Source organism: Geospiza fortis, unplaced genomic scaffold, assembly GCF_000277835.1.
Source record: "Geospiza fortis unplaced genomic scaffold, GeoFor_1.0 scaffold112, whole genome shotgun sequence".
Taxonomy (NCBI): Eukaryota; Metazoa; Chordata; class Aves; order Passeriformes; family Thraupidae; genus Geospiza; species Geospiza fortis.
The window spans coordinates 21,542,708-21,565,257 of record NW_005054298.1 but is presented as its reverse complement, the minus strand read 5'-3'; the positions used below and the strand labels follow the sequence as shown (position 1 = coordinate 21,565,257).

At 37.7% G+C, this 22,550-nt stretch overlaps 1 protein-coding gene across 4 annotated transcripts in view; it reads left to right on the top strand.

Annotated features, from left to right (window-relative positions):
• ZNF385B (zinc finger protein 385B) overlaps positions 1 to 22,550 on the top strand; it is a 150,795-nt gene that overhangs the window by 50,557 nt on the left and 77,688 nt on the right. The window contains exon 1 of one of the 4 annotated variants that reach the window (XM_031058948.1): positions 12,062 to 12,085. The exons of the other annotated variants lie outside the window; for them this stretch is intronic. The gene's annotated coding sequence lies outside the window, so the exon portion shown is untranslated. Of the gene's footprint in view, positions 1 to 12,061; positions 12,086 to 22,550 lie in introns of those variants that run through there. 4 annotated transcript variants of the gene reach the window in all.

The following is a 22,550-nucleotide window of genomic DNA, read 5'->3' as shown; positions in this document are numbered from 1 at the left end:
CAATACAGCCTTGTAGCAAAAAGAAAATTTAAACAAGATTTTAGATTATGCAGTAGTTTTTTGTAGTTAACATTAAAAAAAAAATCTTTGGTCTTGTCTTGGCATAGGATTAGTCATGTTCATCTTTACAAATGAGAGGCATTTTACTTGGAGCTTGTTGTCTTTGGTGTTACCATAATGAAATGAATGATTATTTGTTGCATATATGTCTTAAGAGCTAGAGTTCTATTGTGCTAGACTTGTACAGAATTATGGAGAAGAACTTATTCCCAAAATTTTTGAATCTGCCTTTGAAACATAAGGCATTAGGCCAGTAGTGCAAACTAGAAGAATAGAGAGGTCTATGAAAAATTGCTCTACTAAACTTAAATTATTTTCTCGATGTTTCTCATGAAAGTGAGTGCTTTTTTGGCAGCACTTGATTCTATTGTGGTAGAAAAATGTCTAATATATGAACAAAACAAAAAGAGCAGCTTCCTGAACATTAACCTGTTTGGATGGATTAAATATTAATATGAAATTTATTTGTCCTGTAGGACAGTCTTTGGCTTGGGCAGGGTTGTCTTTTTTTAATTGGGCTAGCCATGATGTAGCTGATATGTTAACAAGACAGCTATAAAATTTGGTGGTTTTCCTTACACAAGTTGCTGTTTTCTTTCCATGCCTTGCAAGTACAGCTCAGCCATGGGGGCATTTGCTTTTGAAAAGAAGAATGAATCAAGGAACCACCCTCAGAAAATGAGTGTGCAGTCTAACAGGCTATGAAGGAGGAGACAAGGAGCCAGGAGCTCTCTGATCTCTTCCCATCTCAAGTTGTGGTGCATGTTGCAAACACAAAGGTTTCCAGGTCCTCAATGTCAAATGTGGAGAGTCCAAACTGTGCTTACTAAATCTTAAACCTCTATTATACTTCAAGAAAAAATAGCATTTACTTAAATTTGGAGTTTTTAACACAGATTTTTAATGATCATAATCAGTGTCCTTGTACACTGCCTGCTCCTTCTTTTCATCTCTCTAATGCTGTTATACTATGTTTTGCTCTGGATGTGTTGGGACAGTGTTACATATTTATTTGGTAAATATACCATAGATAATGAAATGCAAGTACCTGTGATAGACTGTCAAGGATGTTGGAGTGACTGCTGAGAGGGCTCTGTGGCACTGGGATGGCACAATAATTGGCAGAGATAGTAGCACAATACTGTTCTTCAGGTTTTGAACGTATTTTTCTGTGTTCGAGGCAGAAAATTAATTTCCTGGTCATAGACATTGCATTGCCTAAATTCCCTTTTCTTTATTTGATAATTGAATGACCAATTTAATATTTCTAGGTGAGGGAAATTTAGATTTTATGTTGAGTAGTCCTGCTTATGAAAAATATAAATTGCTTTTTTTTTTTCCTTTGGTAAGTGATGATCAGAATGTGTCATCTGCAGTTCTGTGCAGCAGGCCAGGGTGTATGTCTGGCCTCACTCCAGGCTGGGAGCTTGGAGTGTGCTGGGGCAGTGCTTCAGGAAGCATGCTGCTTGCAGGAACAGTGCTCACATTTCCATTGGCTGGACAAGCAGGAACATCAGCTGGAGTCATTAATATTGTTGTCTTTAGGGGTGCCTGTAGCTGATCTGCCTGCTTTCCCAGAATAGGACACTGAAGCCAGTAAATAAGGCAATAAAATATTTCACACCTAATAAATTTCATGAATCAAAAGCAAATAAAATCTAGGCAGTTCTAGGAAGAAAACAGTTGTTCCAATGTTAAGATATTAAGGGAGTATAGAAAAGACAAGGATAAGAAAATGCACTGCTATTTTCATAGGAGGAGGTAAAGATTGTATCTCAGGAAACTTCTGAAATGCTTTAAAATACTTCAATAATGAAAAAAAAACAGAAAAAGGAAGTAAATCCTAAGCAATGTCTGAGAGTAAAAACATTTTAAGTACGTGGATGTTACTCAACAAAATAAGTGACTACAGGAACATATCCCGAGGAGGTATTCAAAATGAGTAGAATAAATCATTACAGAAAAGAAATGGTAAAAAAAATCAAGTCCTGCATGCATTTTTATGGGCATATGGAACTTATTCCAAGCCTGTTTCTTCATAACCGGACTTTTAAGAATAAAAAAGCTCCTTATCTGTTATTTACTACATTTAAAATGTTGTTCAAAGCATGATTTGGTTTTTTTGTCAGAAATTATTTGGTTATTAGTCTTTTTATGAATAGGTTATATCAGCTTTCTTTAACTTTATGATTTTTACAGGGATATAAATGCTTTGATATAGTATATGGACATGTAGCATTAAAAAATAACTAAAAATAATTTAAGAGTACAAAATTCAGATGGGCAGAGAAGTGATACGCTAGCCATCCTAGTGTATTATAATTTTTTTTAGGGAATTATAATTGGAGTTGTGTATATTCATGAAAAACAGCATAAATTATTTGGTTCTCATTTCAGTTTGTCTCCTGTTATGTCCAAGCAGAGGAAGTTTAGAATTTTGCTTTGGAATATGCAAAATTCAGGATAACAGTCTAGCAGGAGTGGAAGAGCTAGGCTAGTTGAAGTCACTGAGAGAAATATGCAATATGTGGTTGTCTTTCATAAAATAATATGGCATTTTACTTTCAGCTATTTAAAATATGACAATTTTTGTAACATTAGCATAAACTATTAAAAAAAAAAATCACTTTTTGAAGGAACATCTGGAAGGGTTTTGAAAGTCAAAGGCCCAAACTCTTGATTCCTGAAAATAATGATTCTTTTCTAGGGTAACCTCAAAATAACCAGGTTTGCTTATCAGTTGTATGTTGGAGCCATAAATAAAACATAATTTTATTTCTCTTCCAACCAAGTAAAATTATTTGATAATTACTTTTCAGTCATTCATATGTAAGCTAAACAAGTGCACATAAAATATTCTATCTGTGACATTATATGCTCCTTATCACTGTCATAGCAAATGACAGAGAATTGCTTAGAGACATTTCGAGCATTTCTTACTTGCAGTTCTTCTCTCCTGTGTACAGGAGGGAATTGCAAGGGAGGTTTGAGGAAGTAAAGACATCAAATCAAGGTATACGATGTATTTTAGTGTGGTAGGGGGCTTTAGATGTAACAAATTTGAGTGTGTCTGTGTCTCGTGCATGTGGCGTTGTGGTGAGGCTTTGGATGTTGGGTTTCCAGCCTCATTAATGGTGACCTTTATGGCCCTTGGCAAGCCTTAAAATTATTTCCACTTTTGTCAGCTGAGAATGACTTGGCTATTTGTCAGCATCTTGGAGGAGTTTCAGACTCACATGCTATCAGAAAAACTCCCTCCAGACAGAACTCCTTGTGAACAAAGATGGCTTCAGCTGGGGCACTGTGTATTGCTGACCATTTTTGTGGTGCCTTTTTATCATAAAGGATGACTAGGATGGTCCTTAGCTGCATTTGTGAAGCAGTGGCAGCCTTCCTTGTTTAGTATGTTAGTAAAAGCTGTTCTGCATTTATTCAAGTGCAGCAGATTGCAAAACTTCTCTGCACAGGTGAAATGACCTGTGCCTAGATGATAACCCTGGTTTTCCCATGCTGCCAAAGGAAACCTGTATATCCACTCCTGTGAGCTGAATTTTTTGTCAGAATCATTTGTTTTGAATAGGTATTTTAATGTTCTGCATGGTTCCCAAACACAAACTGGTTTGTTGTTTTTTTCTTCTGTCTTTTCCAAATACAGCAGTTAAGCACCGAATTGCTGAAAATAGAAGCTAGGTAGGCCAATTTGCATCCATGGCAGGTGCTGCTGTCTCCTTCTCAAATGCTTTCTCTGGTGTGTCATTAAGCCTAGCTCAGCAGTGGCTGTTTCAGGGTGTGCACATGATGAGCAGGCACGCTGCTGTCATTGCTGGTACTTAGTCCCTTTATAGGCAGTACCGCTGCTCTGACTTTATTAAAGGGAAACTGCTCCTGTTTGCAGATCTCGTCTGTATTTTCAACATTGAAAGGTTTGTGATAGGGTGGCCAGCAGACAGAAATTTCCCGTGCCGGGGGGGCATAAGGTGTGATCTGCTTGTGGGAAAATCAGTTGATGCTCGCTTTTAGTGGCAGAAGGATTGACAAGGGGGTGGAGGGTCTGCTTTGCAAAGAGCCTTAAAAGTTTGACATCTAAACATGAGCTATGCCAGGGCTTGTTGCTGTCAGGTGAAGAGAGCTCTCCCAGCACTCATCCATGCAGCAGGTGTTGGTGTGTCCAGAGTGCAGGCCTTCCTTCAGGCTGTGCAACAGAGGGGTCATCATCGGCTGCAGGCCAAGAGAGCTAATTTCTGCACTTCTGTTTAATGAGTTAACATCAAACCTAATGTAGATTTTCATTCTGGCTTAGATGGTCGGTCATAATTATAATACCCAGATGCTGTCTTCCATTATTTGAGCATTATTTTCCCATTCTCCTCAGCAAGCTGTGCTTTACCCAGGCTTGATGGGGGTGTTAGGAACACTAAGCACAGCCTTACAGCAGTGCAGCCCCACCAGATGCAAGAAGCGGTGCTATAGTCAAAACCAGAACACTGACAGCTTGTAAAGCAAACCAGAAGTTGCACTGCAACCAGGGCAAATATTTGGCTAAAAATGAGCCAGTGTGTAAGGCTGTGCTGTAGAGACTTATTAGCCACATCTGAAAAGAGCTCTGAAGGACAATCCTATGGATTTTGTTCTTATCTTGATGGCCTTGTAGGTTGAGTTAATGATTTCTAAACTCAGTTGATGAGTTTGTGGGACAGTTCTGTTTGTCTCCACTCAAGGAGAAAGGGAAAAGTAGTATGGAGTTGAAAAAGAAACTCTCGTGATTTTGTACAGTCTCTTAACCTTCAGTATGTATTTTAATTTGCATGGGTGTCAAATCAATGTAAATATTGTAACTGTATAATCTAAACAAGACTGAAATGTATTTCATCTGCATTAGATTACTTATTTCTCAAATCTCATGACTTGGAAGTCATCTGGAATTACAATAGGCATCATCACACTTGGCTGATAGACATTTTTAAAGAAGCTGGAGTTTGACAAGGATAGGGGAAAAAATGAGTCTGCTCTTAGTGATGTAAAAACCAGGCTGTTTCTCACTGTGGTACTCCTGGTGTGGTTTGTAAGGCAGAATATACAGTTTTTGCCTCTCTCTAGATACTTGTGCCTGGAGACGAAGCCATTCTTTTGGGACAGTAGGGCTGCAGAATCATCTCAGGGAATGAACTTTTGGACCAGATCATTAACTGATTTTAAAATTGTCACAGATCATTAACTGATTTTAAAATTGTCACAGCTTCTGTAAATCTAGACATAAAAGCAAGCATGCAGAATTTCATGTAGCTGCTGCTAAGACACATTCTGATTTTCAGTTCCCACGTGGCATAGCGAACTTCACCTTCATACATAATGTTGTTAAAACTTGGATGTTTTATAGATGAAGAGGCTGTTGCTCTCTTGTAAATGTTAACTATGAGAGCAGTCTCCATAAGATCAAGAGGTACTAAGGGATAATATAATTGGAATTTTTCAAACAACTCTGTCTGTTTCAGAATGAAGATTCATGATAGAAAAAATAAGACAAAGTGGATCTCACAGTTTCAGCATAATTAAGCTTTTTGCCAGTGGTTATTATGGGAAAACTTTCTTAAATATTTTACCGTTACCCCTTTGAAAGTTTTGATGTCAGATGAGCAGGATTTTCATTCTGTGGCTCCTTTATTAAGTTCTGATTCCCAAACTTCTAGCTAACAAAGAGGACCAGAGCTTTAATTAGCATTTACCTGGTTTTTTCCTATCCTGTCCTGATTGAAAGATCCTCAAGTCAATCAAGATAAGGGGAAATTTTGTTAAAACATTAGGTGTTCTGTTCTTACTAAAAAGTTGAGGAAAAAATGTAATAAATTACATAATGTATAATTCTATAAAATATATATATAAAGTAAAATAAGGTGAGGGAATTAACTTCATTTGATATAGATTTAAATTATGTAAATAAATCTGCTCTTGGTAACTTCCACATTGGTATTTTCTTCAGCAAGCTGGTTAAAGGTGTTTAAGTATGACCTCTGCCCATGCAAGGAATAAAAATAAAAATAACAAGAAATTTAGAGAAGATATAAAGGGGAAATAGGGCTTGCATTTTTACAGTTTTTTTCATTTCAGGTCAAGTAAAATTAATGACAATATGTAGAGGCTTCTCTATAAAAATTCCATCTACTGTGACCGGTATTAAAGCTCTGTTTTAACAATATTTAACAAGTAAACCCTTGACCTCTATATGTTACTGAAAAGAAATCTTTGAAATAGTCTTAGCAACATCCACTTGATGTATTATTTGAAGATGTCTGAGCAGGAAGGCTATATCCATGTTTTAAGATAGATTCTTGTATTAATGAGCTGGTCTCTCATTTCCTGGGCCAGTATCACTTAGCGCAAATGTTTTTATAATGACTTTTTCTTTCTCATTTAAGTGCCAGTGCTGCTAACTCTCCACTGCACAGAAAATGGTTTAAAGCAAGTGTAGACCTCTTGGCTGAGAATTTATTATGGTCTGTCTTTTTATCTTGTGACAGAGAGGAAATGATGTTCTGTTGCTTTATGTTAACATGTAACAGAGCAAGTGGATGTGAGGGATGTGAGGTTGCAAGGTGTATTTCTGTGCTAGTCTTTGCCACTCTGTTTCATATATGAAAATAGAACAGTTATGTGAAGGATTGTGACAAAGCTGCTCTGGATCTTCGTTGCTTCTCAAGTTTCAGTTTTGATGCAAACCTGGCTCTGGTAAGGAACACTTGTCTCATTAGTCAGTTTTACTTGCCAGGAGCCAGCAATGCTGACCAAACAAATTAACGGGAACTGTTGGGGAGGAGTAGACAGAAGAGTGCTTGTGTGCCTGACATCAGAGATATCCAAAACCAAAATACTGACTTACCTTTTTGCTGATTTCTCAATGTGGAACTACTGATATTTCACAGTTCTGTTGCTGCCAATCTTAGGTGTTTATTTACAATTATGGGAGAGAATTGCTTGGCTGAAGGTTCAATTTATTCCCAAAGATGACAGAAATTTTCTGTAAGGGTCCCTTTCCAGGTTCAGGAGGTACTCACATCTTCCTTGTGGTGTATTTGAGAATGGCTGTCCTGTGCAGGTTAACCCACTAAGGACAGAATATGCTTTGGTGGTCTGTGTTCTTCAAACTGGAGTTGAAGGATGTAAGCTCTTGGCTTGTAGGATTTGACATTGAATTAATTATGCAGGCTTTTCCTTTCTCTGAGTTACCTTTTATGTGAAACCTATACTCCTTTCTAAAGTAGTTATTTCCTCATGTACAACATATATTTAATGATTTGAGATGCCAAATTAAACCATTTACATGTGCGGTGTTTTTTGTAGAACTTCAGTTAGTTTTACTCTTTTTCAAGTTTCCATCTCAAGAGCAAATATTTTTAAGAAAATTCTTAAAGATCTTATTCTATATCTAAAAAATATGGAATTGAGAAGAGGAAACCTAAGATTAAGTTATTCTAAGAGGAACCATTTTTGTTCATCTCTTATCAAGTCTGGTTAACCAGTAAATTTTTCCCTGAAATCAATTAAATTAAAGGAGATATCTGACATGCTCAGTAGACCAATGGGCATGAAAACCTAAAAAGGTGTGCAAAATACAGAAATAGTAAGATGATATCCTGATTAAATAATTGTAGATATGTTGAAAGCAGGTGAGAATTTTTCTCATACTTCCCCTTCCTAAGTGAAGGCACTTGTTAAGGTAATTGTTTTAACCAGCAATATTGTAGAGCAGACAGCAAACCCAAGCTACACAGTTAATCTGTCCAGACAATACTTTATTTATATAATCATTGTATATATTTATATTAATTTATTATTTTTAATTTGTTTCTGAAGGAGAAAATCACTCATTCACAGAAAGTGGCCCCCTGCTCAGTTCAATGAAAACTGCCTCTATAAACTTTCAGTGTTCTATTTAAGAACACAGCTATTATGATTTTTTTAAACTGGCAAATATTGAGTGGTGTCCACCACTTTTTTTTGCTGAGCCCAGCAGGCCAGACATATGTACTCAAAGTGAGGGAATTATTAATGGTAATAATTTCATACATTGGTAGAGATATGATGTGTTCATTTATCCGGAAGACTTTTTCAAAGAGAGGGTCCTTTTGTGTTTAAAAGACAAAGTAAATTGTCTCAATTTTCCATTAAAGTGCTGTTATTTACCAAAATGTTCTGTGGTAAGGGAGATGCTGGCTGTCCTGCAGAGTGCATCTCATTCAGCTGGTCCTGGATGCTTGTTCTTCATGTTGCATTGTGTGCGAGCGCACAAAGCTTCGCCAGTGAACTGGCTTGCTCAACAAAAGCTGTCTTGTAGTGTCACTTACAAGTTGGGTACATGTAAGCCCCATTCACTTGGGTAGGTTTTCCTGTATTTTTTGGGGGAACCCAGCCCAGCAGGGCAGCCTAAATCAGTACCGTGTAAGCAGGGACGATTGCAACTGTGGTTCTGTACCATTCATTTAAAGGGAGTTTGGGTTGTGATTTCTTTTAGGGGCACCTCAGACTTAAACTGAGGTGAAGCTGAAGAATTGCAGAAAGACAGCTGGCCTAGTTTTCCAAGGACACAGTATCTGCAGTTTCTTTTGGCTTCTCTGCAGTTTCAGAGGATCAGTGCTTTGGGAAACTGGGTTGAATGGCAGATAATAGTGAAATAGCCCTCAGGAATAATCATCATATTAGGGAAGGCTTAGTCAAATGGCTCTACACTTTGATATTTTTATTTAGTAATGATAATGTTGAAATAACCTAATTTGAATAGTATTTTTAAATTAAAAATGCATATGCATGTCTGTTGTATTAAAAATGTGATTATCTGTTTTCTGTATGACGATTAGAAGCTCAGTTATGTTTTTTTGGGAATAAATCTGCATCCTGTCATGCATTGCAGTATGTTGGTCCTTTGCCAAAAGGGTGGCAGACTGCAGTGCTGTGAATCTGTTGAATTCCAAACAAACTGGTTTCAAGAAAATCAGAGAAAATACATGCCAATCTGACTGAGCAAATCCAAATAACTTCAGTCTATGATTAATTAAATTAGGTTGCTTCAAAATTCATAACATGTGCCTGAAATGACCTTACTTAATGCTATCAGTGCTTTAAATTTCTCCAGAGAACTTGGATTAGCTGACTGAGTACCCCCTTACAGAAAGGGTGTCCTGTGTGAGCATGTTGTCCCAAAGGGATAAAATGGGTAAATTTCAGATGCCCTGAAGGAAATACATACCCAAATGCATGTGATGAAAGGTAGCTGAGGTATCAAGGAACAGCCTTTGAGGTTAAAATTTCAAGATTAGTATATTATCCAGATTGAGAAAGGGATGTCATGTATACAATGCAAATCTAACGGAACATATATGGGGTATATACAGACTGCTTATAAAATATAACAGGATTCACAGTTAATGTTTCAGGATAAAATAGTTGCTCTACGATGTTGCTGTGGTTTTTGAACTGTAGTAACATAACCTGCACAATTCCTATGATGTTTTTAGAACTGCTGGCTTTGGAAGCTGCAGAGCAAAGTGATGGAATTTTCCATTGAAATGGTATAGGTGGAGGTTTGACAGCAGAGCCACTGCTGCAGTGCTGTTCCTGGAGTTGGGGTGCGTTGTTTTTCTTCTATCTAACGCCTGGGAATTTTCAGCCAAGTTTTCATATATCTTGCACTTGTTCATGCACAGCTTTGGGAGCATATGCTTGTGTTTATAGTAGATATATATACTTATGGAGTCTCAGAAATATTTGAATGACTGTCTGCATCTGTGAACATGCAAACCTTTGAGGATGGATTTTAACAGGTCTAAATCTACTTCTAATTCTGATGTGTCTGTACTCATGCCATCTCTGCAAAGCCTATGTACACAATTTGATGACTTTGTGAAAAAAGAAGGCTGGCAGCCAAGAAAAATTAACCCCATGTCTTTGTGTCAGTTAAGCAGTTTAAATGACTTTCACACCTAAGGCTGAAATAAAAATGAGCTACTACTTTTCACCATGCTCTGAGAGACTGGTCTCTTTGCTGAGTAACAGCATCCATCTGCTTCAGAAAAAATTTACTATAGCAAACTGTCCTACTACACCAATTCAGCTGCCTGACCACAGAAACAATCCTCCCAGCGCAGTGCAGAGCTCTTGGTCAGCATCTCACATGCATCTTCCATGTCCAAAATAGCCCTGGCATGGGTTTTGTGCTGGGTGGTTCCATGCTGTCAGCTTTCTCCCTTCCCATGGTCTGAAACATAGTTATGCTGATGCAAGAGTGTATTTTCTTTCCAGCTGGCTTTGAAGTGGCTGCCATTGATCTGATATTTTGCAGATATACTGAAACCCAGACTCCAGGATGAGGTATTGTGCAATGCTGGGGGGAGGGGAAAAAAGGGGGGAAAAGACCAAAACAAAACAAAAAACCCCACAAAACAAAAAAGCCCTGGCTGCTAAACCAAGCATCACCAGAAAGGAAAAGGTTTTGGTATGCAAGAAGAGAAAACAAAGGAGGAGAAGCCAATATGATCATAGTTATGAACAGTGGGGTGTGAATTTAAGAAGAGAAAGGATAGATGGCAAGACCAAGAAAAGGAAAACTGAGAGAAAGTGACAAGCAGAGGAGGGATTGAAGGGGTAGGGAGTTTGTGAAATGTGCAATTCCTCCCCAGCTTGAAGAGGCTGTGTGGGAGAAGATTGGAGCCAATATACAGTCCACAGAACAGACATCTCACTTCACATTTACAGAGTATGGGTAGAAATTAAGTTTCTTGGATTTACCTGTTAAGCAACTCAGCCCCTGAAGGCAGGAGACTTTCCTCAGCCTTTTTTATGGTTCTGGCTGAACACAAATGCTGAGAGTCATGCTGGGTCATACCTGCACCCAGTTGAAACATCTGGCTTAGATCTAGGCTGTACAGGCTTCTACCCCTGCAATTTATCAGAAGTGATTTCACCTGTACAACTTCCTGTTCTGACCTGCCATTAAACAAGAATTTCCATTCAGGAGGGAGGTAGTAAATTAAAATCTGAACAGAAAGAGATATTGATGTTTTGGGTAAGCCTTCCCTTAATTAGTGAGCCCATGAGTCATGAATGGTGTTTTTTAATGTGGTTTAGGGGTTTTTTTCTGTTTCTTCTTGCATCAGGATGCTATGCTTTTCATAACAAAAATCTCAGATAGTAATTTGGAGTCAGTTTGAGCTGCCAGCTCATCTTATAATATACCTGGATGCATTGCTTATTTCTTATACCTTTACTCTCTCAGTAAAACTGTCTTGATGCTTTTTACCTATGTTCAAACTGTTTGGATATTAGTCCTTGCAAAAAAAGTTTGGTGTGTTGGAAGGGAGGGGTAAAGGGTTTGTTTGTTTGTTTTGTATTTTTTTTAATAATTTCTGAGTTTCCCAGTCATTCACAGGATTTGATTGTATTTTCTACCTAAAGAATGTCTCAGAAGGCTGTGTTGAATTTGCCTTTTCATGTTGGTGCTAATGTCTTCCTCATTTTTTATTGTTAATGCAACATTTTTGTGGCTGTGACCCACTCTGCTTCTATTTAACGACTTGCTAAAGCCTGTTATCCTGTAACAACAGAGGATGCCAACTAAAAAAGTTATCCATGTGGAAATTTTTATGGGAGCAGCTCTCTCATGGCCTTTACTGGGTTTTCATCTTTTCAGTGCCAAAGGAATGGATTTCAAGTAGATTTAAAGTTAGACAGTCTTTCAAAGGTATTCACCATAGTGAAGTCAAATAATTTCTGTGGAAATCAGACAGTTCTTACTGGTATAAACATACTCCACAATATGCTTTCCTGCCCAAGCTGTGGAAACTTCTTTCAGCAACCTGAATTTGTTCACCCTCCTCCCTTTTCCTCTTTTTCTGAAAGTGCTTATGCTTTTGCTTAAGGATAAAATCTTCCCCAACCTGACCGTGTGCAATTCTTTGCATCACAGTTTGGGAATTTCTGGAGCATGAGTGTTGCCTCTTCCTCAGTGACAAACTGCTTTGCAAATGGCATTGGACTGGTGAGTCTTTGAGGGTTTTGGGGTTTTTTGGGTTTTTTTAATAGTGTGTCATCACTTTCATTTAGAAAAATATCTATGTCCATAGTAATGTCACTGGGATCTGTCTGTTGTGATGGAAGAACTGCTTTTCAGCTCCAGTAAAGATGACTGAAATAAAATTATCAAAATAGAACATGCTCAGTAGAAGAGATTTGTCATAATGAAGCAGTACATATCACATACTTTCTTTTTGACTTTGGGAAAGTTACAGATGCTTTCATTCACTCTGCATAAAAGTTAATGTATCTGTCACATGTATCTCTTTTTGTTATTGCTTACTTGAACTATAATTTAGGTCAAGAATTCTTTCTGAACTTGTGTATGGAGTGCTGATGGTACTGTGTAGCTTGGTGTCCTTTTGACACCTCTCAACATTATTGTAATACACATATTAAAAATAATCAAGGAACTTTTATATTATTTAGACTAGCTTGAAGCTTATCCTCTATGATTCCCTACTATTCACATTATTTAGGAACTCTGTCATTTTGGCAAGTATATATACTTATATAAATATGAACTTGGGAAGCAAATGCTGGAGAAGAGATATATATGACTGTTAAAATGTTGTCACTTCTAAATATATAGCTTTTTCAATTCTAAATTTGTATGAAGGCTGTACAGAAATGCAATGAAGAGTTTGAGAACTGAAAGTTAAGAGTCTTTCAGAATCTGTGTGCCCATGATAAAGAGAAAGGGTTAAAGATGTCTCATACACTGCATGGGAAATATCCTCTTCTCCAGTGCTTTGGTATACAAGATCCAAAGCAGAAAACAAGTTCATCATTCTCTCTTTTCCAACTGCAGTGAAGCAACTACTTACTGGGATGACTCCTAAAACATTTGCTGTCATCTTCATCTAGACATTTTAATGACAAACTCTTAGATCTAAGTAGCAACTGAGGTGGGGCAATGGTGGTTAACAGCTTGTACAAAAATAGATTTTACTGTGCATTTATAACTGGAGTGTCATGCCTTGGATATTTGTTAGGGCTTTGAAGACTGCATACCTGTAGAACCCGTTGCAGTCTTTGAGGCTGGAGAAAGATTTAAGAATTTCTCTGTGAAGATTCCTGCTCAGGGGGAGAATTAAACTGACATTAAGTTCTTATGGCTGCACCATTCCCCATCATGACAAAGGTGCATGTATTAAACAGCATGACATCTGGTTGCTATGTATGGAAATACTTCTATGCTTCATAAAATGGGGAATATATTTTTCATCTCATCAGAGTCCTGGGAGGAGCTGTTGAAGTTAAAATGTCATCTTTGAGGATATGCTGTAGGTAATTTGCTTTTTCTAAATACCATAAACTAGAACAGGAATACTGTTTTATTATTTCATCTTGCATGCAATATAATGCTAAGCTTAATGCTAAACTTATAGGCACTCGTGAATATGTGTGTAAGTTTGATGTATCTGTGTGAAGCAGATATTCAAACAGAATTTGCTTCATGTAAGTAAAAGTACAAGATACCAGTATGAGCTGGTAGGTGTTAATAGTCCTGTCACATATGCATTTCAAGAATATGTTTGCCATGAGGCATCTGCCTAATGCATAATCTGGGGCAGAGTTAAATACTGCTTTTCTGAATTGTCCTGGAACCACACTAGTGAGGGCTGGGTGACGGGAAAAGGAAAAGCTGTAGTACATATATGACTGGATGTGCAGATGTCTTGGTGGAGGTTAAGTTTTAAGAATTCAAGAGAATGTAGTTGCTTGTCTCTGCTTTGAATCTGTGTCTGTTTGTACCACAATCCGCTGTCATTAACTTGATGAGGGGAAAAGACTTGGAGGAGAATTATTGAACTCCTTTGATTGAATACTTTTCTGTTCTGAGATGTTTCTTGAAAGCCCTGATAGTTCATCATGTCTTGTGAAATTTATCTACTGTGAAAGGGATTTGTTATCACTGCACATGTTCTTGACCATGTCTTTTGCCTATTCTGTGTGCCTGTACAGTAGGATCAGGTTGTTCTACCTCACCTCTCACTTGTATTTTCCTCCTTCAAACTGGGATGTTTCTTGGGGATTGTATTAAGTGCAATGTATTAAAATACTACTCGAGCATGGCCAGCAGATTTCCCAGCGTGTTTGCCAGGGCATCAGTACTCTCCTGACAAAGTTACTTCACTTCTGCTTTGAGCTCTGCTTTGAGTTTTAGAAGCTAAGTATGGGTGGTTTGGCATCACCCGTGCTTAATAAACTTTGTATTACTGATCCTTTATTCCAATAAATGGGGAGGGTACTTGTTTTTTGTCTAATAAAGGTCCTTTCTTTTACATACTAGTCATTGATTTAAGTCAATGACTCTGGAGGGTGCTTCTAGTTCATTAGTGTGATGCTCCACATATTATAAATTAATTGAAATATTAGTGAAATCCCTATCTGCAATCATAACAGTAGCATTTTTTTTTCTGAAAATGTGTGAGAAAATATTAGGTGAACAAAGGTGAGAATAAAGAATCATGATAAGTAGTACAATAAGGTCAAACCTTAGCAACTAAGTTTTGTCTTTTTCTTGGCTTTTATATTATTACCCGATATTGCCCGTATTTTTCTTGACTGCCCTTTATTGAACATTTCCTGTAACAATTCTGTATGTGACTAGTCTACGGTACACAGAAGAGAGAATCTTGAGGACAGGAACAGCAAATCTTAAGAGCTGCTTGTGCATAAAAAGTAAAGGACAAAACCTAAAGGATCCAAGCATGGCTATGCAGAGAAGCCTTTTATGTATTTGACAGTAGGGTGCTATTGCTGTTTGGCACTAAGATCTGCAGAAGCCCAAACATTCTGCTACGTGTTGGACTTCTTGGAAAGATGATTTTTCTCGGTGCTTAATCTGAAAATATAGCACATCTACATAGACTGTCCATTTCTCTTGAGTCACATCCTGACAGTACAATTCTCCCAAGTTTCTAATCAGTCAAAATACAGGCATGTTGGATTCCAGACTGCTAGGGAGAGTTGCCTGTATCAAAGCAACATGCAAGAGGGGCGGACATAGAATCTAAGTGAAATAAACATGTTTTGGTTAGAAGTTTTAGATTCTGGTCACTTTTGTTTGTTAGTACAACTTTTTAGCTGAGATAATAAGTAACCTATTGAAAGTGCTCAAAATGTCACTTCTCCTGCCTCTACATAAAAGAGAGAAAATACAGAAGGGAAGACTTTAAAGTACAAACTTTGGTTTTTTTAAAAAATGCCACCACCCGAGCATATTGGCAGTTGAGCTGCTCAGTGTCAGCTTTTCTTTCTTTGACTATAGGAGCTGCATGTGAATGACACCTGAGTGCATTTGCCCTCAGATAACCTCTTCAAGAGGCCTTTCCTTTCTTGTAGCTCTGTGGTTCTAATGCACATACCTTTGCGGTCTCTTTCTCTTCCCCTTGCTTAGATGTGTGGTGTGGGTGTGACCCTTGCAGTGAACATTGTACCACTGCGTTCTGGAAGGTCAGCACATCATAGCTTTTTGGAAACAAAAATGCTTTTTTTAAAAATTTACTATTGTTTTTTTCCTGTTTTGCCATCATCCTAATGTTTTTGCTTTCTTTTAATCTCTCCTTCTGGTGTAATAACGTCTTTTCATTGTGTTCCTCTTGCACATACTATGCTGTCTTTAAACCTCCCCCCCCCGCCACCTTTCTCTTCTGTATTCCACTTTCTCCTTTTTCTCTTCCAGCCACCTATCCTCACCCTTGTGACTTCTGCATCTATAATGCAGTAGCTGCATGACTGCCTCAGACTGCTGTTCCAAAAGGAATTGCCGTTGTCCTGCTTTCCTGCTCACCCACAGCACCTCTGTTGTGCTGCACAAGTGCATTGAATGCCCTCAATACCCAGAGTCCATCATGCTTGTAGTGTGGAGGGCCTTCTGTGCTGTTTTGGATCTCTGAAGAGGCCTTCTCGGACAAAAAAAGTCAGGGCATCTCCAAAATCTTGGGACAACAGCTGTCAGTTGAGTAGATGGGAGTTAGCATTGTTTAAAGGATGGGGAAGAGAGAACTGTAGTTAAAACTGGGGCGGTTTGTGGTTGGAGATCCCATTTTAGATGTGAGCTAGGGGGCAGGCTGACACATTAAATCTGAGGTTAATGTGTCCTAAGACCTTCCTCTGAAACCAAGGTCTGGTCTTCTGTAAGACAGGGTGTTCTACGCTGTTAAGAGGAAAATAGAAAGGAGCTACAGCATGTTAAACTAGATAAATGGTTAAAACTGGTACATTTTCATGGTTCTAGCAAGGAACTATCAGATACTGGCAAAAAACAAAAGAGACCCTGCAGTCGCTTTGAGCAAGTGGAGGGAGAGAGGGAGCCATGCCTCCTGTTTGGGGGAGTTACAGTCCCTGCTGTTTTGTATTGCTGTAGTGTATAGACCTACCATGTGCTTATGGAATGTGTAAGACTTTTCTGGAGTTAATAATGAAATTGCAGAAGAAAAACCTTGAGTCATCAGAGAAAATGCAATTATTAATAATATTATCTGCATGAGAGAACAGAGTATTTATTGAGAATACTGGTCATCTTGTGAAATCATCAGAGTCTATATAAAACCCACATAAAATTTCACAGAAGTTTGATGTTATCAATTTCAAATGTGCAATGAGAATGAGTCACATCTTCCAAGATTTGCTTAAAAATCAGAAGTTTATTTTTAATTTGGTTTGATTTTTATTTGCCTTTTTATGTCAAAGCTGATTCGTTTTTTCCACTACTTTCAACAGCCACAACCCTTTTATTTTTTTTAAGAAGGAGATTTTTTAACTAGAGTACCAAATATTTCAGGACATGCAACAAAATTATGTAATTACTGCCAACTCATATTATCAGGTAATTATCAAAGTAATCCCACTTTAGTAGAAGGGAGAAGTAGGAGGTTATAGAATAAAATAAGATTAGGCTGACTTTTCATAGGTGCTGTTTTGATTAACCAACAGTTACATACTAGAGAAGAGTGTTGTCACTGGAAAAATATACTTTATTCAGGACTGGGTACAAATTTAATCTTGTCACAGAAATTCTGTCCCGTATTTCTAGAGGCATGGAAATTTCTTCCAAGACGTTTACTTTTCAAAGTCGTCTTTTACCTCTCTTCTCTTTCCTTCACTTTTGTAAAAGACAAATGAGAAGATTAAGCAAATCTTAATATATTTAACACAAAGCATTAAAGCGGAAGGATTGCATACAAGATCTCTTCTGTAATCTTTAGTTCTCCGCGAGGAATTATCTGACGTATCTGCAAACTGCGTCAGGTAAAAATCTGTTCCTAATGATGTTGGATGTCTTCTCTCTTTTTATTATTTTAAAATTAATTTTAATAATGCTTTTTCTATCAAGTATTACTACAAGAATGTGCTTGGAAAAATTCTTTTGAGGGAGTCAGAGGTTCTGTGCAGACTCCAGCTGAGGTGTACTGATGCAGCGTATCCCAAAGTGAGGGGCTGCAGATTAGAGAGGTTCCTCTTTGTTTGAAGTTTGTGATTTGGGTCCCAGATTTGAGATTGTGTGCCTTTTCCCTCTCTAATATGAAGAGGGATATTTTTTCTCTTCATAGCAAAAGCTAATTTTAATTTTGGGCAAATAGTCTTGGGGTCAGTTTTACTGGGCAGTAGGTACTTGCCATGGTAGCAGTAGCATTCTGAATGTTTTTATTGCATGTCCCCATTTGGTCTTGTGGGTGACTTTTGAGCTAAATAAAAAGTCCCAAACCAGATCCCTGTTTGTATTTCTTTAAAAGAAGTCTTTTGTATCAGAGCAGACAAATTCAACTGTAATGATTAAACGTTATGAAAAGATGGAACATTTACTTTTGCAAAACTTACCTACCCTGCAGATTTTCCTTGACACGCTGTAGTAGTTCTGTAAGGAGTTTTTCTCTTGCTGAAAGATGGGCAACTAGTTTAAAACCAATGGCAGGACAGATATACTGAAATATATTAACTTTAAAAATTTTACAGAAGTCACTGCTTTCTCTTTTTTTATGGTTTTGTTGCCTTGAATTAAGGTGGCACCAGCTGCTGCCTGTTTGCATCATTTGTGCATAGCCTGGAGAGGCATCATTCACCAATGGGAGTGAAGTAAAGTGCCCCAGCAGCTTTGTGGAGCATGCCATATTTCTCAGCAGCACAAGTTCAAACCCTACTCAAGGCTTGCGCCAACTCAAAAAGGAGCTTGTGAGAACATTTCTTTTGCTAGATGCATTGTGCACAACTTTCTATTCTGCTGAACTAACGGTGGAACAGAAACATGCTTCTGGGTAAGTAATTCCATGTGGAGGCTGAAATCTGTCTTTCAAGCAGCTGCATAATAGAGTGCTGTATGCTTGGCTCCAGCTGGATGGAAGCAGAAATGTTTGGCTGATTTATTTTTAATAGCAATCCATTAGTGAAAGCTGTACTCATTTGCTGCAGTTTAGGAACAGAGTAGTCAAATTTGGAAATCTTAGCACTGTGGGTGACTGTGATCTATTTTTTAGATACTTTTTATCTTTGGGTAAACTGCGTCAAAGAAATACAAATGCCAAAATCAGCATTTGGACTTTTTTGCCCACTTAGATGGTAATAGTGACATTTTTTGGAGGAAGGCTCTAAGTGAAATTTTTGTTAATCAGTCAGTTGGAAGAATGTATTTCTTAAGTATGAAAATAAATACTTCTTTTTTTGTGAACCCACTGATGGTTCACTGTAAAAAAATTAATGCTTAATTATTGCATATCTTTAATTCTCTTTTATCATTATGCTGCTAAAATCTGTTGACTAATATTATTTATATAATAGTTTTAATAAGCACAAACATTAGCAGCATTTTAAATAGGGAATATCTTCATGTGTATTTTAAAGAAGAACTTGAAATTATTAAGCTTCTGAATTGCTAATGTGTTGCAGATTATACATCACTGCTTAACTGCAGTGTTAAAATGTGCATGATGCATTCAAAAAGTTCCTCTTAGAATGCTTTGTTAGGTCAAAAAGATAAATTCTCTCTTCTATATTCAAAGTCCTGTTTATAGTTATATGATTAGCTTGTAGAAAGAACACCTAATTTTTTTGCATACAAGGCAACTTTGACTGGAGGAATGGCACTGGTAGGTTTTTTCAGCTGTTGAAATAAATAGTAACAGAATGCTCATTTCCTGTGATTTCAATGTTTAAATTACTTCTTGTTCTGTGTAAGCATGTTCATCCTTGGTATGTAGTAAATTACAAAATTGCATGTTATAGGATTCCATTGCTTTTAAAACTACTACATAATATTTCTCTCTTTTTTTTACCTAAACTGATGCATGATTATTGACATAATTGACCTAATTTTTTGTTACTGTCATAACAGTACATACATATTGATATAACTTTTTGTTACTGTCACCTTTAACTTTCTAAGAACAAGAAAAAGGCCTGGAGAGGCGCTTTTATGAGGCAGAATATAAGATTAGTTCAGAATTTAGCTTAATCTGGTTGAGTTGCTGAGATTTCAGCAAATTAGGTTGCATGTTTGTATGTGCTTCAGGGCTGTTAATACAGCTACTTCATAAGCATTTATCCCTTGTCCTTTCTCTTCATATATGTGTCTGTGGCATTGTTTCTATGTTTTGTTTGATGATCACAATTTTATACCTTGGGCGCTAGATTCTTTGCTGTAGGGAATTGCTTTCTGGGTTTTCTAGACCTTTGCTTCTCTGTCATTTTGTATGTTCAGATACAGTCACAACAGTAATTTGCTGCGTTGCACAGAAATATGTGTTGCAACAGATTTAACAGAGAAGCTGAGAGAAATCTGGTGATTTGGTTGTTCCTGTTGTTCATTTACTTGATTCCAGCAACCTCTATTTGGAAATGTGTTAATTCTGTCTGAAACTGGAGCAATCCACATCTTTCATTCAGCCTCAAGATTCTTTGTTAAACATCACCAGACAGTTTCCCTGTGCTCCCATTATCATGGTAATGTCTAGATTTACACTTTGGCTTCCCAGCATGGCTTATCAGAAAGGGCCACTCTGCAGGGCAGTGCAGACAGCCCAAAAATCTTGGGTTGTTCCTGTCTCCTGGGAGACAAGACACAGGCAGTGGACAGTCCATGCTGGCCAAGCATCATCTGCCTGCAGCTTTGGCTAGTAGGTGGCAAGCCAAAAAATGCTTTGCCAGCTGAGAGAGAAAAGTGAGAGTCCAAAAAATGGTGTCAAGCCTTTGGGGGGACAGTTGGACTGGGATTAAAGTAAAGGAGAAAATTCTGTCTATTCAGAAAGTGGAAAGAAAACCCAAACAAAACAAAATGAAAAACCCAATGAATAACAACCCCCCAAACGAACCAAACTCAACTAACCAAAGAAGTTCCAATTTTAACCCATCAGAACTGCTTTACACAGAGCATGCAGCTCTGTTACACTGAGAGAAAGAATTTGTTGAGAAGGGAAACCCAATAAAACTTGGAAACTTGTGCACCAAATAAGGTACAAATTTTGGCAAGAGCTGAGCAGTACAAGTGCTGGCAAATGGGGACAAACGTCTGATCTGTACTGGTGCAGTGACTATTTGACCCTGCTGTTGAGGGAGCAGGGACCAGAACTGAGTCACAGGGACAAGAGACAGCAGTGGGGGTCAGGAAGGGTCATGGAAAGGGAGGGTTTGGACAGGACTCTGAACTTGTGGGAGGTGTCTTGTGGGAGTAAAGAAGGATAATCCATACATGCAAAGTAGTGTGCTGTCACTTTCCCAATGATATCTACTAAAGAGTAATTTAAAAAGAAAAGATGAAGCCACATGTGTAGGTAAGCAAGAATTTAAGTAATGCAGCACTGGTAGTGCAAATAAAATTTGTGTCAAAGGTTTGTGTTTAGATAGATGAATATCCCAGATTCATATACAGATTTCTTGATTTTGCAGGAGAATGTTTGGGTTTGTTCAATACTTGAAAATTTGGCCTTTGGGGAGAAGATGCTTTTATATACTATAATACTGAAATGCTTTGAGCAAAATTTAAAATTATATTCTATGGCTGTAGAGAACATTGACATCTTTTGGATGACTTATTCAAATATTCTTATGGTTGATGGTGTATTCGTATTTGAATAAATTCAGGAAAGATTTAAAGCTGTTTCAATCCAGCACTGCTGTAAAGAAACAGAAAAATCTAATCATTTCATCACTTAAAGCTGCTTAAGCCTTCAGGAGAAAAAGGGTTACTACTTAAATTTCAGATGAAAGGAGTGTTTTGTGAATTCATCTGTGTCATGTATTCATACCTGAATTAAAATGAGCCATGATGTACTGCACTTCCTCAGGAACATTACATAAACTTCCTTGTTCTAAAACATGCACAAGTTTGAAATGTGCAAACAGAAATGAAAGAAACTTTGCAGTGGTTTCTCCACAAGCAGGAAGCCTAATATTTACACAACAATCAATAGAGTAAAGAACATGGAGACAAGCAGCACTCTCTCCTACAAATGTTGGTTTAATTGGTAAGAGAAGGTAGGATATATCTGAACAACAACTCGCTTTTAGCTAGACCTGTTTGCTTGGGGATGGGTTTGGCTTGAATTCTGCAGAACCTTGTTGGCCATGGATTGGAGTTGTGCAATTAAAACAAGTGATTGTTTTTCAGTATGTTATATTTGGAACAGTTTTCTCTTGCTTTAATTTCTGGGATTTTGATCAGGTCCTTCAGTGGTGTTTTAGTGAGACTCTGATGAAGATTAGTTAAATAAAAGTCTGATCCTGATACAGCTTGCTGTGCAGAAAAAGAGTTTTTCTATGTATGATTAACTTATATATTTCTCTAATTCTTTGCAGTCATGTTTATTTGTTTGTCCTGTATGCCTTTAGGGAAATTTTTTTCCTTACTGTGCAAGGGAAGGTAAAAGTGCAAGAATGCACTGACCTCAGTGCAAACCAGAAAGGGACAAGAAAGGACAGGGGACAGTATACTTTTATTTCTTGTTATTCTGTGATCTACAAGCCTAATGTTATTAACTCACAATTAAAGTTGGCGATTTTCAGTGCAAGCAAAAAGTTGCTGAATCCAGGAACCTCTAAGAGGAAGTTAAACATGTCTCTTGTTTTCATTATCCTTCCTGTGAGAACTCAGAAAATTATTGTTTTTCCACAAGTTCTGCGGGTAGGAACAATTGCTACCTGCAGAGAATGGTTTACAGAAAAACCTGTCTGTTCTCAATCTCCTGGAAAAACACCTGTCCATTGGAATGAGAGGAGGAAACTGGGATATTGGGGCTGAGCTAAATTTTTTAGGTTTGAGAGACATTTTGCTCTCTTACCCTGGTGGTGGTTTCCTCTGCACAGTGGTTGTAGGGACTGTGAAGGTGCTGGCTATGGCATCAGCTTTAGAAGTCACATGCTCCTTTCACAGGCTGCTCAGAGTTTCTGGGAGGTTGCTGAAATCTCTCTGAGGCAAAGGTGAGTGTATGGAA